The sequence below is a fragment of the Vigna unguiculata genome, chromosome 6 (genome assembly GCF_004118075.2).
Source record: "Vigna unguiculata cultivar IT97K-499-35 chromosome 6, ASM411807v1, whole genome shotgun sequence".
Taxonomy (NCBI): domain Eukaryota; kingdom Viridiplantae; phylum Streptophyta; class Magnoliopsida; order Fabales; family Fabaceae; genus Vigna; species Vigna unguiculata.
The window spans coordinates 8,664,634-8,678,910 of NC_040284.1; positions in this window are offsets into that span (position 1 = coordinate 8,664,634).

A 14,277-nucleotide genomic window follows, 5' to 3' on the forward strand; every position below is an offset into this window, starting at 1 on the left:
ACAAAAGAGGATTGTTCGTTAGAATGAAAAAACTATAAGGGCGATATGGGAAAAGGAAAGAAGATATGAAGGAAAAGAAATGAGAGCGGAATGGATTAGATGCTGCCAAATTTTGGCTTAGAGCTAAGCTCATGTGAAAATAAGGCGAATAAACTTTGAAATGATGTATGGCCTCCTTCCCCTACCAAAATTTAAAGGAAGAATCGTATATATATCCATTTGTACCCCCTTTGAGCCAAAATAAAACTTCTTTCTGTATCCCTGGACAAGAATCATCAGCATATCAAATTACCCGAAACGCATAAGGGGTGTTCAAACAAATCAATGAAAAAGAAATCTAGAAATGCCTGTCAAAAAATCACAAAGTGATAACAATGCGAAGGACATGAAGGATGTGGAAAAGGGAAAGAAAAATGAAAATAAAGATGATAGAACACCCCAAAATTTCAAGTGAAAGGCTTACGGGGTGTCACGCAAATGATTCTTGTTCCAAAATTAATACCTGCAAACTCATACTTGGGCCTTATTAACCATTTCTTTCATAAACCTCTTAACCCCTAGCCACGTTACAAGCCAAGAAAAGTCCACATCGATTGAAGAATGTTTGTCTTGATCTTCTCATGAGCTTAATTCGTGGACAAAAGTAAGAGGTTGACGACACAAATCGGCAAAAAAAAAAAAAAGGGAGAGAGTGAGTAAAAAAAATAAAATAATAAAGATAGAAAATGGAGAAAAAATTTCCCATCAGCCTGTGAGTTAAGCAAAAGATGCAAATTGGGACAATCCTTTCCGTCTCATCAAACTACGCTCTTGTCCAACGCAACAAAACTGGGGGCAGTTTTTAAACCTTGCATGTTTCTTCTTAAGTATTAACCTGACCACCGGTAATGTTGCCCCTGAACAATTGTTCAGCCTCTTACAAAACTGGTTCCTATCCCTCTTTCATTCATGAGTTCAAGCTAGTATGTTTTGCATGACGCGCCAAAAAAAAAAAAAGAGGAGAGAAGATATTAAACTCATAGTTTTGCAATGTGCACCAGGATCTTTCACCACTCCCCACTATTTTTGCTTGAACATAATATCACGAACGTGACATGAACATGCCTTGGATTTGACGACAACGTTGACAACTAATTCCAAAACAAGAGCATCTTTATTTAAAAAAAAAACAAAAACAAAAACTTCACATGAATTTTATCCATTCATCCATGCGTTCATGCATTTCATCATGTTACATCATCATTCAAAAATGGATTCAAACGTTTAGTCAGGACAAAATGTGTTGCACAAGCTTCACCGATGATAGGCATTCACGTAATGTTTGCCGACACATGAAAATCATCTTCAGGTTATCCTTTCCTCACGACCCTCCCCTTGGGATTGGTCAAGTCCAAACCCTCCTTTCATCGCGACCCTCTCCTTGGGATTGGTCAAGTCCAAATCCTCCTTTCATAGCGACCCTCTCCTTGGGATTGGTCAAGTCCAAATCCTCCTTTCATCACGACCCTCTCCTTATGAATGGTCAAGTCTTGTGTTCTCCTTTCAGACAACGACCCTCTCCTTGTTGGCATAACGACCCTATCTGATAGAATGGTCAGTGATTTCTTTCTCCCACCCTGGATAAGACCTGGTGAATCCTTTTTCTTTCACTTTCCAGATCCTGACCCTCTTCTTATAATTGGTCATCTCATCCCTCTGAATTAGTTTTATTCATCCTCTTATCTTTGGAATTCAAACAAAATTAGTGTTTATATCTTTACTTATTTTTCATTATGATAATATGAAAATTCCAATTTTTATATTATCTAATAAAATTTAAGTAAAGAGGGGCAGCTGTCAACACTCAATTTTGTCCGATTAATAAAAATAATTAACTAAGAAATTTTTATTTTTATTTTTTATTTTTATTTTTTTAAAAAAAAGAAAATAAAAAAAAAACATTACAAAAATCAACATTAATTTGAATGTACATATATACTCCTTTTCTTTTATTTATTTATTTGTTTTTATTTTTAATTTTAATTTTAATTTTGTCTTGCTTTTTATTTATCTATTTTATTTATTTTATCTTGTTTTATTTTATTTTATGTTATGTTATTTTATTTTATTTTATTTTACTTCACTTTATCTTATTTTATTTTATCTTTTTTAATTTCAATTTCCATTTTATTTTTATTTTCACACCATTTTGTTTTTCTGCTCTTAAAAATTATAAAAAATATATATGAAATAAAAAAAATAATAATGAGTCATTTGACTTAACTCTGCCATGCAAAATATGGCCAGATTCATACGTTATCTGGTATTGGGGGGTTTTGGACAGAAAAGGAAGAAAGGTTGGGCATTGGTGTGTCACTGTGGCAGCAACCAGAGGAGGCAGTCTGAGCATAGCAGTGCAGCCATGACTAAAAGGCAACTCCACACATAAACAAAAAAAGGGGAATTGGAGGACAAGTTCTCACAAGATCACAGAGGGAAGAGCAACAAAGCAAGAAAAAAAAAGACAGTTCCTGGAGTGAAAAGAAAAAGGAGCAACACGAGTGAAAGAGCAAGAGGTAAGTAACGATGAACTGAAATGTATGTAACTGGTGGTGCGTCATTAAATAAGCGAGTATGATGTTCTGTTGTATTATGTTCTTTTGCTTGTTGATTCATGTGCATGTATCTGTGAAAGCCATTGTGATATGTTGTAACCTCCATCTCCATTTACAATGTGCCTGTGTCATCTAGAATAATAATAATAATAAAAAAAAACAAAGAACCAGAATCACACCATAGCAACTAACATCAGCGTCACTTAATACACCCCATTCGCCTTCACATGATAACCCGGAACCCAAAACCAGTTTCATCAACCTCGCCGCCGGCGATTCGGAGGTCCGGACGGTGGAGTGTGGCCGCGCGATGGTGGCAGACCTAATCGCGGTGGCTGGCACGGTGGTGACGAGCCTCAGAGTGGTCGCGCACCTTTCTTTCTCGCGGAAGGGGATAGTCGAGCACCGGCGGCAGCGACGTTCACGGCGGTGGTCATAGACGCTGCCAGTGGCGTTCACGGCGGTGGTCATAGTCACCGTCTCGCACGCGGGAAGAAGAAGCAAGGAAGAGAAGCGACTCAGGGGGTTTGGTTCTCGCCGGCGACATTGCCGATGGTGGCCGGCGTCGACGGCGTGGCCTCTCGCCGGTGGCGGGACGTGCGGTGGCGGCACGGACGGTGTGGTGTGCGGTGACGGGAAGAAGAAGCAAGGAAGAGAAGCGACTCAAGAGGTTTGGTTCTCGCCGGCGACGTTGCCGATGGTGGCGGCGCGGGCAGTGTGTGTGCGGATGGGAAGAAGAGACGCATGCGCGTAGAGAAGATTAATTAGGTTTTAATGTGTTTTGGGAAATTTGAATCTGAACACTTTTGCTCCGTGCACCCCCCACCTTAATATCTGCACCCCCTCTTTGTGTTGCACCACTTTTTACTATTTGTACCCTTTCAGCCTTTTCTCCCCATTTCAGTTTTTACTCTGCACACCTCCATCTATACTCTGCGCACCTCCACTGCACACCCCATTTTTGTCTTTGCGCACCCCTTTTTTCTTAATCTCTGCACCCTCGTTTTCACTTCATACACCTCCACAATTGATAACCTTGCACCCCTGTTTATGTTTATCTTATTTTGGGCCTGTGTTTTATGTTCACTGCATGCACCTCCACTACCACATGCACCACTTTTTTTTTTATCTCATACACCTCAATGTTTATCATTTCTTTTCTTCGCGCACCTCTGTTTATGATAACCCTGCACCCACGCCTTGTTTTTTTGTTTGTTGGGCTTTTGCTGCATTTTTACTTCCTCGCGCACCTCCACAATTACTAATCCCGCACCCCTGCACACACTTTTTACTCTTATTTTAGGCTTGTTTTATATTTTACTCGCCACACCACCACTTTTAATAAAGACACCTCATTTACTTCATGTACCTCCCACCAATTACTCATGTACCCCCATGTTTTGTTTTCCACTTTCATCCTTCTTAATTAATTTGTTTTTTTTATTTATTTATTTACCTTTTCATTATTATTATTTATTTTCGTTTTTTTATTTTTTATTATTTCTAAAAAAAAGAAACAAATATTTGAAAATTATTAAAAACTACAAAAACTATAAAAAAATAGAAAAAAAATCTAAAAAATGAAAAATACCCTCTTTCACTTTATTGTGTCTGTCCGATCGCTCGCACCACGTGACACTCATTTTCAAAATACCAAAAATAGTTTTCTTTCCCTTTTAGTGTTTGTCCGACCGCCCGCGTCGTGTGACACGTATTTTCAAGTAATTTAAAAATACAAAAAAATAAAATAAAATTTTCAAAATATAAAAACATCAACATTTTCAAACAAAAGTCTTTTTAAGAACTACGTGATCCTTGATTCTCCACCGTGAGATACGTAGGAGCAAGGCCAGTCCTTGTCAGGTTCACTCCCAAAAAATCAAATCTTTTTCTCAATTGTTTTTCAAATATCTTTTAAAGAACTACGTAACCCTGATTTCTCATTTTTAATGAGAATACGTAGGACCAAGGTCAATCCTTGTCGGGCCCAAAAAAATTAAAAAAATATTTTGTTTCTTTTAGCATTTTTGTCTTATTATTTTTGGGGAAAATTAATATTTTGAAAATCACATCAACTTTGCATTTTTAATTAAAGGTACCGCCCTCGGGCGGGCGCGGTAGGGTGCTAACACCTTCCCTATGCGTAACCGACTCCCGGATCCAAAATCTGGTTTTTTTGCAGACTTGTTTTATTTTTATGGTTTTCCATAGTTTTCCAGAATAACTATGGTGGCGACTCCAAATCTCTTTTTAAATCCGTTTTCTTTTTTCGGTTTGCCTTCCCGTCGCGATTCTGGTTGCGACAATATATAATGTTTAATGTGGTGTTGTATTATTTATTTTTTAATGTTTATTAAATATTTTAAATTAAAAAATTTGGTTGAAGTACGAATTTATTTTTTATTTATATATTTAAATTTTGATTTGTTTATAAGAATTTTTTATTGATAAAATATTTATTTTTACACAAAAATAAATAATGTAAAATTTATTGTTAGAATTTATAGTAGGTATTAAATTTAAGAAAAATGATATATTAACATCTATTTATTGAGAACTTCTCTCATAACCTAATGCGACATTGTCACTTTCTATTTATTGTTTTTTTAATCTTTTTCAATTTTCACGTTGGTTCTCCTTGGAAGGAAGCGAGAAGAGAAAAAACCAAAGGTGCAAATACAAATGGGAAGAGAAATAGCAGAAAGTATGAAAGGATGTGTGAAACCACTGTCCAGTATTTTTGCTTACCCATGACTACATAAGTGCTAACCTATGGTATACATTTTGAACATGTGTGAAAGGATGTACAAAACTTATTTCAATCTTCACTCTCTTCATTACCAGTGGGGAGTATATGTTGGTAAGTCGAGAAATAAAATTTTTGTAATTTAATTAACAACATATGAATTCATTCCCTTACTATGTGTCAACTCGTGACTTATTAAATGCTAACCTAGGTGCAATGTTTTGCACATGAATTTTTTCTTTCTTCAATAACTTCAATAGTGGCACTTTCATGCCTTGAGTTCATATGATAAAGTTAAATTTTCATACTCATATTCCTTCAAGTGAGTCTAGTTTGCCCCTTTTTGTTGTTTGGAAAAGGAAAATAAAGGTGTCTATATTTCTTGTTCACTACCAGTGCGCAATATTTTTGCTTATCCATGGCTACATAAGTGCTAACCTGTGATATACATTTTGAACATGTGTGAAATGATGTACAGGATAGGAATTTGAATAGTTATCTTGGGTGTTGATGCCAAAGTGTTCAATGTCGAAGCATTGACAAGTCTTGTCCAAATTGCAGGGTGAATGAATGACCTCAATACTAGAATTTTCATCTATAGGCAACAAATTATCCCTTAAAACATTTAAGTTTTATCATAGAACCGACAATGGATTCCCCCTTTACTGGTGTTAAACCTAATAAGGTATCACACAATGGTGTCTTGCATATGATCAAGGAAGAAGGTGGGGTCACGTAACAACAAATTTGGCTGAAACAATAAATTCTATCTTGAAGAAGACAAGAAATTTGCCAATTTCATCCATAGTATTGGCCACGTACACCAGGTGCAACACATACTTTACCAAAAGAGGTAGACAAATAACTGCAATGCTCAGTGCCGGTAGGAAAATTTGTAGTCAGGTTAGATGAAAGGTGGTGCGATTGTGGAAAGTTTCAAAAACTACATCTACCATGTTCACATGTTATTGCAGCTTGCAAGCATGTACATCACGACTTCAGCATGTACATAAGTCAACATTACAGGCTGGATGTCATCGTCAAAGTATATGACAATTTATTTGGCGAGTTAAGACATGAAGAATATTGGCCACCATACCAAGGGCCACAGGTTTGGCCTCATCCTGCCACAAAAAGGACCGAGAGGGGTCGTCCTAAATCAAGTAGAATTAGGACTAAGATGGACATTAGGGAAGAGGAAGACAATGAAGAAAGTGTTCCTATTGTAGAATTGAAGGATACACAAGAAATTATTGTCCTAATAACCCTGCACTTTCATGATTTGCATCAAACCACTTAGTTTATATTGTACTTTGATTTGTCTTCAATAAATATAAACTTCATTCAATTCAATGACACATCTTTTCTTACTATCTTTTATTCTTACTTATTTTACATAAACCAAAAACATATAAAAAATTAATTTCATATACAATAATGAAATCATTTTAAATTATTTTAATTATTTCCTTCATTTCTAAATTAATTTAGACAAATTTACAATGTTTAAAATATAAAATTTTTAACAATTATCCAAAATTAAAAGAAGCTTATAATTCTAATTTTTGTTAACACATATTACAAAAAAAAAATCACACTTCACAAATTATGAAACAAAATTTAAAATTAAATTGAATTTTATATTTTGAAATTACACATAAAATCACTTACTATACAATACAAATTCATTTTTTTAATTTACAAATTCATAAGCACAAAATATTATTCTTTATTTTACTATTTTTTCAAATAACACCTCAAATAACTAATAACACATTACTAATTCTATTTTTTAATTTTTTTTTACTCTTATCTATTTTTTTTTAAAAATTAATTATATCAATTTTAAAATCAACAAATTCAAAAACATAAAATTATTTTTTATTTCTACTAAATAATAACACATTTATAATTCTATTATTTAAAATAATTTATTTAATTAGTTCTATTTTATTGATAACAAAAATAAACATTAATTATATTTATTTAAAAAAAACTTTATCTTTCCATCATTTAAAAAAAAAAAACCAGTACAGAATTCGGGTCCTTGGACCGAATTCAGACTGGTATAAGAAAAAAAAAATACAAAATTGAGTTCAGAATTCGGTTGCCAGAACCGAATTCTCAACATAAAATAAAAATGTGTTATGCATGTAAATATTTTGCACAGTATGTATGTTATCGGGGGAATATTTTGGAAAAAGTGTGCTAGATGGGAAAAAAAATCCAACCTCTTTTCTCCGTTTTGAATCTCAAAGTCAGCACTCTACCCTCACCTTTTGCTTATCTCAAAAACCCTCACCTTTTTCGTTGAGCCACTTTGAAGTCACATGCAAACACCCGCCTTTCTCATGCACGTTCCGTTAGAAATTTTTTTAGAAATCTTCTCCTATTTGTGGCTCCAAGGAAAGACTTCCTTACTAATGTATGCTATATCACAAATAGAATCTGCAATATAAAAAACAATTCATTTTAAAATATTTATTTTTGCGATGGTTATTATATGAAATCTTTAACAGCTCCTTTTTCACTTTTACATTAATACAAAAAATATTATAAAATTAACACTTTAATTAAAACTTTTATGGTGATTAATATTTTCAAATTATTAATGTATTAGTTTACTTTTATATTCAGGTTTTAAATTTTATACCGAATAAAAATCCATAAAATAAATTAAAAACCATAAATAACTTTTCAACTAAACAAAATATTTAATAATTACCTCGCTTAATAAATTTAGTCATTTGTTAAGTAATATTTCTTTCTTGATTTCACAAAACTATTGGACGTTTCACATTTTCAAGGGAACGAGAGATGTCAACTCAAATAATTTTACCGAGGTGGAAAAGAAAAAATTTGAACTCAACTACTTTACCGCTTCCCGTCTATATATGTCTAACTCAGGTTTGTTTCCATGGTAAAAAATATTAATTAGTGTTGTGTGGACTACAAGTGGCTCTTCTAAACTATATACATATATTATATAATTGGTATTTTTTATTTGATCTTTTAAACATTATATATTTTTATTAAAACTTACAATTATATACCGCATAAATATTGGTGCTGAGCAAACGCAAAACCTACAAACAACAAACCATACTTGATTTGTTCAAAAAACTTGTTAATTAACTTATTTTTACACCTAAGAATTGCTATAAAAGTTTTTAAATAGTTTCGTAGATTTGTCGACAAAAGACACACATGCTGTAAGGCCCAATTATTTCTGTCACCTTAATTTGTAGGGTTGCCCTGTAGTAGTGGGCCTAAAGGCTGGCCCATGATATAAGAACCCTTCGTGTTGCCCTAATTCCACATTTTTCATTCATTTCAGAAAACCAGCCGTCACCCCTTACTCTCATAGGGCGCTCTACTCGGGTTTCTCCCCAAGCTTTCTCGAACTAGCTCCGAACCAGTTCTTACCCCACGTAAGTTATCTCTTAGCTCACACTTCTTCTCCATGAGCATCTGTCCGTTTGTACAGTAGGGTTTCACCGTGAGCTTAGTTCCTAACTCTGCTCCACTGTCTTTTTCAGCTCGCAAGTTCCTCCTTTGAGTTGTCGTGCTCCGTTGGTTAGAATCGAGGCACCTTCTAGCTACTTCCAGGTAAGGAAAGCTAGAACCCTCTATTTGTTTGGTGCGAGTCTGCTATTTTATGTGGTTGGTGATTCTTTTTGTGTTTGCCTTTTGATATGAATGTATGATACGGTGGGATTGTTGCTTGTGGTATGTCTTCACATCTGTTGCAGGTGAAAACAGTGGTGGGCATTGATAAACTCGCCCAAGCGAGCTTGTCTCACTTAGGCGAGATTAACAGAGGCTTGCCTAAGCCCTTTTCCACGAATGCTCGCCCAGGCGACCCACTGTGATTCTGAGCGAGCGAGCATCTCGCCCAAGCGAGAGGGGTCTCGCCTAAGCGAGATCCCGCGAGTGCTTCTGCTCCCTTCTCGAGCCCTCGCCTAGGTGAACGGGGAGCTCGCCTGAGTGAGCACGTCTCGCCTGAGCGAAACCCCTCAGCCTGAGCGAGGTGCTGGGCGAGACAGCGCTTTGTTTGGATGTGTGTTTATTTTTTGATGATCTATTTTGGTTGGGTATGAATGCTGTGATGAGGGACAGGTACATAATGGAGTGCGATGTATGCGTAACATGATTCATGAATTATAAATGATGGGTTTGGTAGGAGTATTGACATGTGAACTAAATGAGATTGGTGTTGTTAAAGTGTCATGATAATGAGATGAGTTGGACTCTATGTACATGAATGGATTATGATAAGTTGGAATGGGTTGGATCTAGAAATTGAAAGGTAACGACTTTAAAGGTTGATATAATGAGGGTATCTTTGCATAGTGAATAGTATCTGATTGTATGATTATATTTTGTTAGTGTCAGTGCATAATTCCTTGGGGTCTCTGGGTGAGACTTTCAAGGTCGCGCTTCAGTTGTCGGGACGTAATTCCATGGCCCCTGTTTGTGGGGGTTCATGGTGGTGCCCCATCTGTATAGCTAGGTAAGGATTCAAGGTAAGGTTGCATCCTGACACTCTGAGGAGTCAGTTAGTCTCACCTAGAGCGGACTGACTCGTGTGGTGAGAGTAGTAGGAGGCCCAAAATTCATTAAGGGTTAACCTTGTGGTGAGGGAAATTTGATTCATCGTAACACTTGTAACACATAGCTCGGGGGTGAGCAGCTTGGGGGTGAGCAGAGGTATCCACCACAAGTGCAAGCATCCGTTGAATCTGACCAAGTTATACGTATCCGGATGAGTCGAGTCGAGTCGTAGTGTATTGATTGAAAAGTCATAACATGCTTGGTTTTCGTATGAATATTGGATGGTGAAAGTATATTTGACTGCATGATGAGAATATTGTTGGCTCTAGCTTACCCTGTTTGTTGTATGGTTGTCTTGTATGTGGTTCTTCTTTCTTGTGATGATCATCAATTTGATTGATGGGAGCAGATGGACAAGGTTCCCGTGGTCAGCAAGGAAATGGCGATTCCACTGCTTAGCCATCTGGGCTGGACTTTATGTTTCTTTCCTTCATGGATCTTCTTTAGGGCTACGGCCCATGTATTGCTCTATGCGTTACGATTTACTCTCCTTTGGTTAGACTTTTATCTGGTTTCCGTTGGCATCGTGGTGTGCCCAGTTTGTAGGGGTTGTGTTAGGACCCCAGGACTACTCTACATTACTATTTGTGTGACTTTTCTTTTAATTTCGCTTAATAATTAAATGGGACGTTACATTTATGGTATCAGAGCGGTCATTCCTTAGGTCTGTGGACTTGGGTGGTCCGCTTGGTTTTCTCTGTGTGTCTCTGAGTGCCTAGTTAAAATTCTTGCCTTTATCAAGCCTAACCAAGTGATTTTTTGTGTGCCAATGGACTATGGCACCTCCTCGTAGGACTTCGCAATCATCCCAAGATGACGTGCTCGATATCGCCAGGGCGATCGAGGCAATGGTAGCTGCCATGACGCAGCAAAGTACAGCTATGATTGATGTGACCCCAACAAGCCCAAGCTCAAGTGCATCAATAAGCCCAAGCCCATATCAAGGCCCAATCACTAGAAGCATGATGAGAAAGATTCACATGGGTCTCTCACAAGATGATCAAGTCAATCATGGGCTTTTTACATTATTTACATGGGCTAAAGAAATCTCTAAAATATGAGATGATGCATGAAGGAAGTAGTCTAGATTTAAATTGGGTCATTGTTTAGGCTTTGCTTTCAATAAAAGCTAGAACACTTGTTAGGATCATTTGGGCCGAGCCCAATGTGCCACCTTTGGCCGAGAGTTACTAGAGTGGCTCTCCTTTTGGATGCAAGCAAAGCATGAACTAAGCAAGGAGCATGTGATGGAAGCATGGTGTGTATGACTTGGGCAAGGAGAGTGTGATACGCCACTTGGCACCATCTAGACTCATCTACTACATCACATGGTCTACAATCAAGCTTCTTCTTCAAGCTACATTTGCATTTCATCTTTGTTGCATTTTCTCTTTATTTGGCCGGCCATGTGCCTATAAATAGAGCCACTCAAATATTGCAATGGTTACTCTTGAATTGCTAATAGATGCTAGTGTTTGAGATCACTCCACACTTCTATTAATTTGAGAGCACACATGGCTAACCTTCTCCTTCATCTCCTCTAGCCACCTTCCACACCATAGCTCCACTTCTACTCTTCATCTTCACCAAATTCTCCATTTCCGAGAGCAACCTTTCTCTAATTCCCCAAATTCTGCTGCACTCCATCTTCTCCTCATCATTCTCCATGGATTTCCTTCCTCTCCTACTCCAAGGATGTCCATCAATGATGTAGCAACACGAGGCATCTATGCAGCGACAGGCAGCGTCGCTCGAGCAATAGCAATTGGTGATGCAGTAGATGGAGGCTGCAAGGGTGGCTGCCGAGGATGCCCATCGGCAGTATATGGAGGCTCTCCACTAGCTGGAGGAGAACAGGGCGGCTGCCCCTGTGTTTGGTCCTGAGCCACGACCCGCAGTCAGGGAGTGGAGTCTTGAGGAGTTCCTGAAACACCATCCCGTGAAGTTCAACGGGAAGACGAGCCCTGACGCAGCAGACTAGTGGCTGAAGGACTTAGAGAGGATCTTTGATGCAAAGACATGTCCAGTGGAGAACAGGTTAGCTTTCACAGTCTACACGCTCACCGGAGAGGCTGAGCACTGGTGGATCACCACCAAATCCATCATGGAGGAGAGAGGCGAGCCGGTGACGTGGGAGGTCTTTAGGGGGAAATTCGTCTCGGAGTATTTCCCGGACAGTATTCGATATGCCAAGGAGGTAGAATTCCTCCAACTTACCCAGGGAGGGAAGACAGTGACAGACTATGCTGAGAAGTTCAAGCACCTCAGCCGCTTCTATACCTTGCCGCTCGATAAGGAGTGGAAATGCCGAAAATTTGAGAACGACCTCAGGGGAGATATTCGCTTGATGGTGGCACCCTTGTCCATCAAGGATTTTGCTGCTTTGGTAGAGAAGGCCAGAGTAATGGAGAAGATGAAGAATGAGGTAGAAGGTCAGCGCCCACAGCAGTCATAGCCGCCTCAGAGGATCGGTGGACCATTTGGGTCCATGCCCAGACATGAGGAGTGGAGGAGACCATATGATAGACCACACCATCAGCCTCAGGGGTCTAGGAGTCTTCCTCCCCAACAGGGTCGAGTGCAGTGCTACATATGTGGGGGCCCTCATTTGAGGAATGCATGCCCGTGTATGGAGGGTTATCGCCGGTGCAACAACTGTGGCAAGGAAGGCCACTTTGGGAAGGACTGTCCCAACCTTGCCAGGGCAACAACACGCCCTCCAGTTTAGACTCCCCATCAGCATCAGAGGAGGGACAGAGGCAACAGGCCTCAGGCGACCGGCAGAGTGTATGCTATGTCGGGAGCTGAAGCATCAGGCTCAGGTAACTTGATTATGGGTAGTTGCATGATAGCTGGTACTTCTTGTTATGTGTTGTATGATTCTGGAGCAACACACTCTTTTGTGTCGAATGCATGTGTGCAACGGTTGGGTCTGTCGGTGCGCGAGCTGTAGTGTGAGCTTGCGGTGTCTACTCCGGCGTCAGGTTTTGTCAGGACATCGTCCTTATGTGCTAGGTGTCCAATGGAGGTAGAGGGACGCAGGTACAGGGTGAACTTAATCTGTCTGCCCCTACAAGAGTTGGAGGTGATCTTAGGGATGGATTGGCTCTCTACCAATCGCGTTCTAATAGACTGCCGAGGGAAGAAACTACTTTTTCCCAACCCGGAGGAACCTGAGTTGGTATCTTCTCAGGGTGTTATGAAGGAACTCTATGATGGCGCGCAATGTTACATGATCTTCACACGTATGGAGGTGGAGGGTGGAGAGACGACGTCGGTAATACCGGTTGTGTAAGATTTTGAGGATGTGTTTCCGGAGGAAGTACCAGGGTTACCTCCCCACAGAGAGGTAGAGTTCTCTATCGATCTAGTGTCGGGGACAGGTCCAGTGTCAATGGCTCCCTACCACATGGCTCCAGCGGAGTTGGTTGAACTTAAGAAACAGATATAGGAACTTATGGCGAAACAGTTTATCCGACCCAGCACTTCACCTTGGGGCACGCCAATGCTGTTAGTAAAGAAGAAGGATGGGAGTTCGCGACTGTGTGTGGACTACGGACAGTTGAACAAAATGACAATCAAGAATAAGTACCATCTTCCGAGAATCGACGACTTGATGGATCAGCTACATGGGTCAGCAGTATTCTCTAAGATTGATCTGCGGTCAGGATATCACCAGATATTGGTGAAGGACGATGACGTACAGAAGACGGCCTTCAGGTCCAGATATGGCCACTATGAGTATGTGGTTATGCCGTTTGGTGTGACCAACGCTCCAGCGGTGTTCATGGACTACATGAACAGGATCTTCCGGCCTTTCCTTGATAATTTTGTCGTAGTCTTCATAGACGACATCCTTATATATTCCCGGACCCAGGAGGAACATGCAGAACACTTGAGATTGGTGCTTGGTGTTTTGAGAGAGAAGCATCTATATGCCAAGTTGTCTAAGTGTGAGTTCAGGATGGATGAGGTTCAGTTTTTGGGGCATGTGATGTCTGCCCAGGGGATTGCTATGGACCCAGCAAAGGTTGAAGCAGTGGTAAAGTGGGGGAGTCCTAAGTCGGCCACTGAGATCAGGAGCTTTGTAGGGTTGGCAGGCTACTATAGGAGGTTCATAGAGGGATTCTCCAAGATAGTGGCACCTCTGACTTTGCTTACCCGGAAGGACCAACCCTTCACTTAGACGGACAAGTGTGAAGAGAGCTTTCAGGAACTAAAGAGGAGATTGACTAGTGCTCCTATATTGGTAATTTCGGATGTGGGAAAACCGTTTGAAGTCTACTGTGACGCGTCTCATCTTGGGCTTGGCTGCGTCTTGAT